Here is a 13325-nt window from a genome sequence, read left to right as displayed (position 1 = left end):
GATGTGCTCTTGGATGATACAGCCCTTCAAATCATCAAGCTCCACTTCAGCACCCTCATATTTTTCCTTCAAATCATCATAGTCCGCCTTCAGGTCCGCTATCCTCTTATTAAGCTTACCCTCTGAATCCAAACATCGAACCTTCCAGGTTCCCAACCTTTTCCTTTCCTCCTCCCAACTTTCCTTCTCTTTCTTCCAGCCCACCCTCTCCTCCGCAAACTTATCAACTTTCCCCTACAACTCCTCCACCTTTTCCCGATTTCCCTCCTTTACTTCCCGACGATACAAAGATCCAACCCGGCAACTTAAAATCAACGCCTTGCTTCCAAATTCCACCATAGTCCTCACAAGATGATTCGGCTCCAAACTGTCGATAGAATTGATGATTGTCTCCGGAAGATTGATATCGATATATTTCCTAACAGACGTTTCCGACAGCGCAATCAAATCGGATTCTGGTCCTTTCGCCCCACTCAATGATCGCGGCCCAAGCAACGCCGCCCTGACCTTCTTCAGATCTTTACCCTTATCGGGTCAAGCCGGTAATTCAACCTTCCTTTTAGTGCTGCCATGAACATGCACCTCAACTAGTGACTCCTGTAAGTTTGGAACATCAGTGTTCCCAACTGTTTTGGCCTTCGTGACCATCTCCTTCCTCAATGCTTGGAAAAGTGCCAAGTTCTTCTTCCCAGATTGAGCCATATGCCTACAAAAACGCACCAAGACCCGGTTAAGTCAACTTAAAAACATTAATACAGTTTAAGTCATAAACAGATACCTTCAATATCAATAATCGGGTGAACCGAATTATAAACCCTAACTAGACCCTTAGTGGGCAACTTATCAGAAAACCTCATCAAGACCTCCACCACCTCCTTATCCACCGCCGACAACTCGTCGATGCCCATGTCCTTGTAACGAGAAGGGCTGCCCGTCCAACTAAACGGGAATTTTGTACTTCCATCCACATTAAGGAAATAGGACTTGCCCTCCTCCTTCACCACAACTTTAAAGTACTCGTCCTTGAAATGCTTTAAGGACTGTGAGAACGCATCCAATCTGCTAATGCTAGGGCGGCTCACCAAAGATAACCAAGTAGTCGGCTGGCGGGGCCTAGTGTCATAAAAATACAAAAATGCACGAGGAGAAGGTTGTAGATATAGTGATTGACACAAAACACGAAAATCTTGCATGTAGGCCCAACTGTTCGGATGCAACTGTGTAGGTGCAACATTGAGCTCACGAAGTACCCCCATGGTGAAGTCATCCAACAGTAACCTCACATGTAGCTGGGAGAAATGACACATATAAATATAAAAGAACTTCTTCGCCGCCCCTTCTTGCCCGTGGCATACGCAATCAATGGCGCTCACCCACTCCAAGGAAACGATACCCCAGTTTACACCTTTCGCGATAATAGGGGTACAATTTAACCAAGAATTCAGCAGACGAGACCACCAAAACAAAGACGATTGGTTACGAACATTAGCAGCCACCCACACATAACCGCCCTTGGTCGGCCAGTTACTCTCCGCTATTTCTTCTAGAGGGTCCTCTCGCACCTCAGTCACCGTCTCAATCGGAATTCTGCCCACAATAGCCGTAGGGCTAGTACTCTCCTCCTCAACATGTCTACCTATACTCCTCCTTGACTCCATACTCTCACTATTGGAAGAAGACAACGACACACTATCACTACTACTAAACATACCTTTTTTTTCTGAAAATATGACGGCAGGAACTAGGAACTAGTCGAATAGGTATAACACACGCAAGATCTCTGATTGTGAAATTCTCGCAAATGAACCAAAATCACATAAACCCATCGCGAAATCCACATTTATAAGTGTGAATCACAAACGATAAAACTTCTTCCCGCCAAAATCACAGCCCATACCAATTGACACAATCACCCCAAAGGCCATGAGTATCAGAAACGACGGCGCAAAAACCCCTCTTTGATTAGACCTCTGACACCCCTTCACCTACTACCTACCTTTTCCCAACTTTAGCCTTAACACTGTTCATCACACTTAAAGGCTGGGGGACCAGTGTATCACAACTAGCCGGCCTCGCTGGCATATTCGCACATATCATCCTTCACCGACATACCTATGTTGGCAAAGGCTAAGGGACTGGTGTACCACACCTAGCCAATTCAACCAAGTATTAACAATAAACGTCCACCATATCTACACGCGAAGTTATTCAGGTAACCGGCCTAGGCTGACCTAATCCTAACCAGCCTAAACCAGTAACCTAAGACACTAAAACCAGCCTAGGACCACGTATTAGCAATAGCGGCACGAGCCGCCAAAGAGGTAATCGGCCTATGCTGACCACCCTGGTATACTTAATGAAATCAAAGCCCACAATGGCAAGAAAAGCTTGAAAAAGTGAAGTTTGGCTAAGCCAAGAAGAAGGAATGGGAATCAAAAATTAGACCTTGCGGTTTTCTTTATCTTTATGATAGAAGATAATTTGGGCAAAATATACCTTTAGATATTTAATTTGATATTTTTTAATAATTATATTATTTAATTATATCATAAAATATTAAAAGATAATAACTACCAAATCTTTCTAAATATGACAATATCTTCTTGAACCTTTTTAGTTCCACAACAAACAAATATATCTTAAAGATATTGAATTATTTAGAAGATAATTTAAGAAGATTGCAAAGGGTTGATTTGGAAAATTAATACAAATACTAATTGTTGATAATTTATCATATATCTTTAATTAATTAATTTATGTAATTATATTAGATATTGATATTATAAACCAATTATATTTGTCAAATAATCTATATCTCTCCAAATATTTTTGAATATTTATCTTTATTTTAAAAGATATTTGAGAGATTTTAGCAACAGAAAAGCCTAGTCCAAGTTCTATATAAAGAGACCAAGGGGGGAGCAGAGAGGACAAGCTCGGGACTTCAGAGTTTTGGAACCCTTAGGGGGCCTAATTTCATTTCCTTTTTCTCTCTATTCTTCTTTCTATTTTTATTTTACTTTCGCATTCTATGGATTATTAAACTTCTTGGGTTGATTCCATTTTAATTTCATTATGGATCCTGAGGTTAGAATGAAATAATTTCTTTGTTCTTTTTATTATTGTTGAGGTTTTCATTCATCTATGTCTTTTATCTTTAAATCACGTAAGAAGTAATGATTTTAAATCTATATGCATGTTGGTCGTATGAGTGTAAGGGTTTTTAAACTGAATTGAGACTTTGCTTTGATTTTATTTAGAAACTTTCATATGATTAAATGAGTTTTTACCTATAATTGAGACTTTACTTTGGTTAAAGGTATTTACTCTAACTATAATTAATTGAGACTTTACTTTGATTAATTAAGCTTTTTATTTGGTGAGGAGATAAAAGAATAGACATGATTAGGCATAGTAAATTTGATTGAGACTGTACTTTGTGTGAATTTACTGTGGATAATCTAAAAGTTCTCACTTTTAATTGAGATTGTACTTTGGTTAAAAGTGAGAACGCCAACAAATTAATTGAGACTTTAAATTGATTAATTTGTAAATCTATAACAATAATTAATTGAGTAATAATCTTTAGATAACCGATGATGAATCTATTTTGAAAAAGCAATGGAATCAATCTATTTTCTTTACTATTGTTTTTATTTCTTTTTATCTTTTAAATTTTACCTCTATCTTTGTTTATCTTAATCCCCTATACTTTTTTATTTTATTTGACTAACTCATTTGTATAGTTTTATAAGAACTAATTTGTTAAAAATCAATTCCGTGTTCATTGAGAGACGACTTAGGGTTACTTTACCCTTTCTATTTTCCTAACTACTATCTTAGCAATACTGAAGTTATAGAAAAGTAGTACTAATTTGATCGCGTCAACGACAGCGTTATCAGGGTCGAACCTTGGTTAGAGTAAAATCATAATGCTTTATTTATTTTATTTGTGCCTTGGGGACAAATTGGAGTAGATGAAGAGCTGGACATAGGTATTATGAACCTGGAGGAATACAAGAGGGTTAATGAAACTTAATTAGGCATTAAGGACCTATTAAGGGATTGATGGAATTGATTCTCATTTTAATGTAAGTTAATTAGTTTTTAGGGTTGGAAAGAGGAGGGAAAAGGGACAACTTCATGGGGCTCCCTTCTAAGGAAATTAAAACACTAAAGAATTAACTGGGGAGAGTGTGAGACAGTTGGAAGAAGTTTTCAATAGTGGGGTTCAACGTGGGAGCAAAGAAGAAAGATATTGGAACAATTCTAGCTGGATTTGTAGGTAGGGGAAGCTTGATTTGTTTGTTCTTTTCCTTTCCTCTTTCTTTATACTTTGATTGTTTGATGAATGAATCCTTGGAGTGGTTCGTTATTGCTGTCAAATTTGTATGGTGAATGTGTTTGGGTTCTTGATCGTATATGGTGCAACGTTAATACTTGGTGCAGTTGTTTCCACGCATAGGATTCATACCACGACTTGCATTATTCTTTTGTTTTTTTTTCTTTTCTTTTACGGTGTTGTCATATCTTTCTGCATTCCTTTTTCTTTCTTGAGTACTTGGAGTGTTGTTTTGGATGTCATTCCTTAGCATGGGTGTGTGGGAATCTTTTGATATTTCTCTTATCTTCATCTCACGTCACTACAACAAAAATCACTTTAGACAACAACATAAAATTATGATATAAATTATAAAAACCGTGGTCTAAAGATTAGACCACAATTTTTTAAGCGTGGTATAGGTGAGTGTAGCTATAGGTAATAGACAACGGTTTTTAGTATAACAATATTTTTAAAACCATTGCCTAAAATTCTCACAATAAACAACAATTTTACATGTTGATTTTATACCTTACCTATGTTTTTAGACCACATTTTTACTAGTTTTGCCCACATAGTTTAAAGCAACAATTATATAATCATGGACTTTCATGATATTTATACATCATTTATAAAAATGTTGTTTATTATATGTTTAGGCTACATTTATTTAACCGTTGTCTATTTTAGTGTGGTCTAAACTATAAATTGTTGTAGTGCGTGTTTAACTATTGGTTTCATTTCACAACATGCACAATTTTCTTTTTTGTTTTCCATTGTTGTGGGGTTTGTTTTCCATTGTTGCGGGGTTGTGGTTTGACATGATGAGGGTTTTCACACATCTATGATGGCTGGTGGGGTGCATGGTGCCACTCTTTAATTCTTGATTTCCTCGGACACAAAACTACGTTTTGGGGTAGTTAGTGGGTTTAAACCTTTTAACTAAATTCTTGTTGAATTAAAATCGGGTTGTAATCATGATTCCTTTGCTGCAGCCACGTACTTTTTCCATAACTTTTTGGCTCTTACTCTTTTTACGTAACAAAGCTTGTTTAAAATGAGAGACCACATACTTTTGCTTCCATTCTTTAGTCCTTTGGTGGGACACATGTAAATGTATGTTTTTATTTTGGTGGTGCAGCTTTACGTGCTAAGGTCACATCTTTAGATTAATGTGCTTGAAATTTTGATGGGCCAACGTTATGTAAATGAGCTATGGAAGGTTTATATTTTTTTCCTAGCCATGGGTCACACTTGTTGCTTTAAGATACAATTCTTTTTCATGGGTTTTCACAATTGTTAAGGTGCAGTATATGATTTCATTTACGTAAACTAAGTTCACATTTCCTTTTTTACCACAAATACATTTTACTTTCTTTTAAGCTTTTGGTTTTCTTGCATGGTTCCTTCAATCACTCCTCTTTTCGTGTGGGCCCATGGATGGTAGCATAGCTTATCACGTGTTGGAACTTGTGATGGTTTAGGGATAGCTTTGTTTCCTTTAAGTTCCTATGTTACGTGAGAGTGCAGACCATGGGGCCACATGCATGAGTTACAATTTTGGGTTGCTGGCATGTAAAAGCATGTTTCTTAATTTTTTTTATTCTTAATTGCGGTTCCCATTTGAAGTTTTTTTTTTCTATTGGTTTCCTTTTTTTTTACCACTTTTAAATTAAATGTTAAGCTTGGCTTTCTGGTGGTATCATAAACCCACACATAATATTACTTTTCTCTTTCCTTGAGTTTTGGAGTGGAAACCAAACATAAAGGCCTTGTCCTTTGGGTAGTAATTCTATAGCTTGAAACCACACGTGAATTGAGTTCCATTTTGATGTTTTGTAGCACATATTACATACACGGAAATTATGTTACAAAGTGTGTTTGTGGGTTTTATATATATTATATTAAGATTTATTTTATATAATAAATTAAAGTGCTTTACGTAAATGGCATTTGGCTATAGCAATTTATGTGGATTTGTATATAAATGAATATATGAATATATATATATATATATATATATATATATATATATATATATATATATATGTTAACATATATTACTAATATGTTGGTTTTATTTGTTAAAGTAATATATATATATATATATATATATATATATATATATATATATATATATATATATATATATATAATGTAAAGTAAATGGATTACAACTTATAATATATTAAAATTCTGTTTAATATTTATGTAAAGTTGGATGGGAACCAATATAATGTTGATTGGTGCTTGGATTTGTTTCCATGGTTTACATTAAGATATTTGTGTTTTTTTTCTTATTTGGATTACATTATATACATAATTTGGTTGCTTCCTTTTAGATTCCTATAAGCATTGTGTATGTTTGGCCAAACTTAAGTGTTAGCATGATCTCAAATTGTGAATGCATGAGTGTGTATACATTGGTGCATATGAATTGTGGTGAATGTAATTTGAGGCATGTTGAACTATAAAAATATGCAAGTAGGTATTATGGATGTGTGCTTTGATGATTGGTGTGTTAGGATTGATTTTGTTGTACCTAAAACAGTAATTTCACGTTATTGGTGTAGCGCATGGCGGTAAGGGATTAACCGCTAGGCGATAGCTACAAATAGACGGTCTGGAAATAGACAACGCCAAGCGACGCGTGTGATGTGTCAGGTGATTTTGGGTGCAAAGCTGGATCGCATGGAGGATTCTACACAGCTTGGATGGAGGTTGTAAGACCCGTAAAATTGAATTAATTAAATAATTAATTAATTAATTAATACAGGAAGTGAGAGCCTTTATGGAATTAAATGTTGATGAAGATGATGTGGAAAAGTGCTAGCTCAAATGGTTGAGAGTACTTTATTGTGTGAGAGGACTTGGGTTCAAGTCTTATGTATGCCAATTATGTGTTATTTATTTGTTATTATATTTTTATGTATATGTGATCTTCTGTGCTCATTCGTGATCCAACCCTATGAGCATATCCCGCTCAATACTATGGACTCCTCGCCCAATAGTAACCGACGGGAACATATTCCATGGACTTAGTCCTTTAAGCCCAAACATCACACCACATGCATAAACATCCTATACCTAAGATAAATTAGCCAAATCATACACACAAGCACACACAAACATGTTTACCTCTCCTAGACGAGTATCCAACCAAATACACAAGATCACACTTCGAGGACTCGCTTAGGCAAGCCACTTTCGCCTAGGCGAGAGTGTCAATCGCTCAAGACTCCAAACCTCTTGCCTGGGCGAGATATCGCGCTCAAAATGGTACAAATTTCATCGTGATCTCGCTTAGGCGAGCCAATCTCACCTAAGCGAGAACGTGTTTCGCCCAAACCCCACTTTGGTCGTCTGAGCGAACTGCTCGACTCTAAACGCGTAATGGACTCCTGCAACTCTCGCCTAGGCGAGAAGGAGTCACTTGGGCGAAACTTGCAGAGTTTCGCCACTACCCATACACCAAAGACACCAAAACAATGTCAATTTACACTCAATCCCTTTTCATTCGTTCTAAGTCATCAACCAATTCATAAAACACCATGTAAACATGTTGGAATGTCCAAAACACAGGATTTGACCTCACATCAAAATTACAATACCAAAACCCCCATCAGGTTCTTATTTCATACCAACAAGACTTTTCACCCCACAATCTATTCACAATTTCTCAATTTCAGTGCATATCAAACCAATTCACACCACACAGAAATCTAATTTAAGAACAAAATGCAGAAACCAAAGCAATATTGATGTACACGAAATTTCAGCACCCCTAAGCTGGATTATTGGATTAAAGTTGGGAAGAAACTTGATGTTCCTTTGCTCACCACGGTTTTGCTTCAGACCTCTTCCAAATCAGCCTCTCAAACACCCAATTTCCCCTCTCACTCTCTAAAATTTTGTTCTCCTCTCTATAGGCAAAATAACCAAACTGCAGAAACCCTATTCTCTCTTCAATTTCGCCTTTTATAAGTGGCTCAAGGTAGGTTAATGCAAAAAAAAAAAACGAATTGGACTTAAGTGTGGGCTTAATAGCTATTCAAGTCACTTAGTGGAAAGATTTTTCAGCACCTAATGGTTGTCCTTCTGCTAGATTTTCTTTACCTTTTCACATTTATACCACAACTAATAGTTAGCAAAAATAAAGCTTATTCTTTGCCCACCAAGGTTTGAACCCGTGACCTCCCACACATAAGGCCAAAGCACAACCACTCTACCAAACCACATTTGGTTATACCCTCCAATCAGAAATAGTTCACATCCTCAATTCTATATTCATACATATTATTAAAATTAATAATAAAACAACAACACATAACTGGCATACTTAGGACTCGAACCCAAGTCCTCTCACACAAATCAAGTACTCTCAACCACTTGAGCTAGAACTTTTCCACGTCACATTAAACAACAATTAATGTCATAAAGGTGCTTTCTACCCGCATTTATTAATTAATTAAATATTTAATTAATTAATCTTCACGAGTCTTACAATTCCCCCACCTTTAAAAGTTTTCGTCCTCGAAAATAGGACTTACCAGCAAAGAGGTGAGGATAAGACTTCCTCATGAGGTCCTCCATCTCCCAAGTCATCTCTTGGGTTGCCTCGTCCCAGAGAACCTTCACCATCTTCAACTTCTTACCTCTCAGTTGCTTGACCTAAGTATCCAATATGCGCATCGGTCCAACTGGCATAGTCAGATCCTCGCGTACTTGCACCTCATCTGACTCCAAAACATGATCTGGACTTGCAATGTATTTCCTCAACTGTGAGACGTGAAACACATTATGCAGGTTGGATAGGTGAGGTGGTAAAGCGATTTCATACGCCGCTGCTCCTATTTTCCGTGTAATCTGATAAGGTCCTATAAACCTCAGAGTCAACTTCCTTGATTTAAGAACCCTTCCGATACCTGTAGTTGGCGTCACCCGGAGAAATACATGGTCTCCTTCATCAAACTCAAGTGGTCGTCTCCTTTTATCTGCATAAGACTTTTGTCTACTCTGAGTTGCTCTCATCCGGTCTTGGATCAACTTGACCTTACTGGTCGTATGTTGCAGAAATTCAGGACCAAGCACAAAGGCCTCACCATCTTGATACTAGCACAGAGGGGTTCTACACCTCATTCCATACAACGCTTCATAGGGCGCCATACCAATACTGGAACGGTAACTATTATTGTAGGTGAACTCCACCAAAGGTAGCACATCATTCCAGTTTCCCATGTGATCCAACACACAAGATCTCAATAAGTCTTCTAGAGATTGGAGGGTCCGCTCAGACTGTCCATCCGTCTGAGGATGATACGCTGAACTCATCCTCAACTGTGTACCCAAGGCCGCCTGCAATGATTGCCAAAACCGTAAGGTGAATCTAGGGTCCCAATCCGATACTATGCTTTTTGGTACCCCATGCAATCTTACCACCTCTCGTACATACAACTCTGTTAACTTGTCCATCGACCACTTCGGATTCATAGGCAGGAAATGTGCACACTTTGTCAGTCTGTCTACTATCACCCAAACTGAATCATGACCCTTCGTCGACCTCAGAAGATGTGTCACAAAATCCATAGAGATACTATCCCACTTCCATTGAGGTACGTCCAGTGGTTGCAGTGTACCTCCCAGCCTTTGGTGTTCAATTTTGGCCTTTTGACATACCAAACACTGAGCAACAAAGTCCGCTACATCTGCCTTTATACCATTCCACCAAAAGGACTCCTTCAAATCCTTATACATCTTGGTCATACCTGGATGTATGCTAAGACGGCTCTGGTGACCCTCCTTCAGTATCTGCCTCCTGAAATGAGGTCCTCCTAGTACAGACACTCTACCTTTAAACCGTAGAATGCCATCCTCTCTCATCTGATAATCCTTCCCTTTTTTTTTGCCTAACCACCCCATAAACTGCTGCAATTCCAAATCGTGTCCCTGAGCCACACGAATTTCATTCAAGAATTCATTAGTAACTCTTAGCAAGCTACACTGTATTGAGTCTTGCCCAAACTGCATCCCAAGATTCATATCTCGGAGTTTCTCAATCAACTCCAACTCCTTTATCATCATGCAAGATACATGTATCTTCTTCCGACTCAGACCATCGGCTACAACAATTGCCTTGCCCGGATGGTAGAGCAATTCAAAGTCATAGTCTTTCAAATACTTCATCCACCTGCGTTGCCTCATATTCAGCTCCTTTTGGTCAAACAAGTATTTCAGACTTTTGTGGTCGCTGAATACTCGGAATTGAGAGCCGTATAGATAATGCCTCCAAGACTTAAGAGCAAACACTATGGCGGCTAGCTCCAAGTCATGAGTCGGGTAATTCTTCTCATGCACCTTCAGTTGACGAGAAGCATATGTCACTGCCCTCTTTTCTTGCATCAATACACACCCCAGACCTTGATATGATGCATCACAGTACACCTCAAACACCTTCTCGGTGTCTGGAATCACTAGCACTGGAGCGGTAGTCAAACACTTCTTCATTTCCTTAAAGCACTCCTCACACTGCTCAGTCCAAGAGAACGGCTGATCTTTTCTTGTCAACTGTGTCAATGGGTTCACCTTCTTTGAGAACCCCTCCACAAACCTCCTGTAGTAACCTGCTAAGCCCAAGAAACTTCGCACCTCCGTCACTGTCTTAGGCCTTTCCCAGTTAAGCACCGTCTCAATCTTAGCCGGGTCTACTGCAATACCCTTAGCTGAGATGACATGTCCAAGAAACTGTACCTCCTCTAGCCAAAATTCACATTTGGACAGCTTCCCATACAACTGGTGGTCTCTGAGTATCCTCAACACTACCCTCAAGTGATAGGCATGTTCCTCCCGTGTCCTCGAGTAGATAAGAATGTCATCAATAAAGACAACAACAAACTTATCCAACCAAGGTCGGAAAATTCTATTCATGTAATCCATGAATACTGTCGGTGCATTCGTCACTCCAAATGGCATAACCACATATTCATAGTGGCTATATCGTGATCTGAAGGCCGTCTTTTGCACATCCTCTAGCCGCACTAGAATCTGGTGGTATCCCGACCTCAAGTCGATTTTGGAGAACACCCATGCGCCCTTCAACTGGTCCAGTAAGTCGTCTATCCTTGGCAATGGATATTTGTTTTTAATAGTCAGCTTATTTAGCTGCCTATAATCCACACATAATCGCGAGCTCTCATCCTTCTTCTTCACTAACAAGACTGGAGCTCCCCAAGGTGACGCGCTCGGTCGAATGAATTGCTTCTCCAATAACTCCTCAATTTGCTTCTTGAGTTCTGCAAGCTCAGCCGGTGCCATTCTGTATGGAGCCATAAACCCTGGGCCTGCACCAGGAATGAGGTCAATGGTGAAATCAATGTCTCGACTCGGCGGCAACCCTGGCACTTCATCTGGAAACACATCTGCATATTCATTAGCCACCGGTATAGATTGGATCACCTCCGCCACACTTTTCTTCTCTGGCTTGGCCACCACCATAAAACACACGGCCCCGTCTTGTAGCGCTTTCGCAGCTTCCCGAGATGATATCAATTCCAATCCTTCATGTTCTGGGAATACCAAACTGCGCCGTCCACAATCAATTATGATGTGATTGTTAGACAACCAGTCCATTCCCAATATCACATCCAGTCCCTCCAAGGGCAAGCACACCAAGTTCACCTTGTATCTGTGACCTGCCACCACCATTGAAGGGTTAAGGGAAACCCTAGATGCATGAGCAACCTAGGGTGGCTGAGAAACAGACCATAAAGGATCAATGAATGATAATAAACATTACCATTAAACCTTAAATTCGTTTTTTGGTAATTATCTAGCTTTAAGGCACCTTTAAAAGACCAATGTGAGGTAAGAAGAAGGGTTTTGGCAAGTTGGGAGTGTACTCAGAAAACAGAGACGAAAATCAGAGTGTAGAGAGTATGGTGAGTGAACTATTGAGGTTGAGTTGAGGAGAATCAAGGGAGACTATTGGAAACAAGGAAGAATCAACAGTTTTAAGCAAAAGGATACAGGTTAGGGGAGTTTTAATCGTTAGATTTATGTCTAAGAAATGATTGCATGAAATGTATATTGAATTGTATGCATATGTTTGGCTTATTCATAAAATTCTGGGTTTCTGGAAAATTTCCAAAAACTGCTTGGCGGGTCGCTCATGGACGACAGGCGGCTCATCTTATCACATTGTATTCTGGGTTTCCAGAGAAGAACCGTCTGGCGGTAAATTCCCGACTGCCAGGCAACGCGTGGTGTTTTATTTAGTTTTTCTGGGTTTCTGTTGAGCTACCTGGCGGTGATGAACAACCGCCAGCTGATGCGAGTCATTTTGGCTCGATTTTGATGTTTGATGTGTTTGGGCAGATTTTGACTCAGGAAATCTGAGGTTCCATGGATTGTTCATTAATTGAGTATGTTATTTTGCTGAAGTACATGAGATTGAAGATTTAAATTGGTGAAATTACTATGAATGCTAGTTTAGGATTGTAAATTGTCGGATTTGATCGTATCATGGAATTAATGGAAGTGGTTTAGTTACGAATTAATAACATATGAAGTGGGATTGAGTGGGAGTGTGTGGTACATTTGTATTGGTGTAGTATTGAGAGAAAGGTGTAGTGCAAGTGTGGGAATTCTGGGAAAATCGCGAGAATCGTATGCACCGCCTGGCGGCACGGGGCTTGCCGCCAGGCGCCTTCTCAGTAAATTGGGAAATTTTTATGTTTACGAGAGCTACAGGGGATCTTGACTTTGGGAAAAGTAGATTTGTGCTACTTTTGGGAGTTGGAAGTAGTAATTGGACGAGAGCCATTAGGTGATGATATGTAAACTAGAGAGTGAATTCAATGATTTAAATGGGAAGAGTGTTATTACAAAACAATAGGAGCTGGAGTGTGAGTAGGGAATAAGTGTTGCATAAATTGTTGTGGTATTAGTCATAATGAGGTGCTATAGCAAAGTGGAGACAGTGAGGTTAATTGAGGCGGGCAATTTGGAA

This window comes from Vigna unguiculata, chromosome 10, assembly GCF_037176805.1.
Source record: "Vigna unguiculata cultivar grain cowpea cultivar isolate G323 ecotype 2 chromosome 10, ASM3717680v1, whole genome shotgun sequence".
Classification (NCBI taxonomy): Eukaryota; Viridiplantae; Streptophyta; class Magnoliopsida; order Fabales; family Fabaceae; genus Vigna; species Vigna unguiculata.
Note: the sequence above shows the minus strand (reverse complement) of the source record.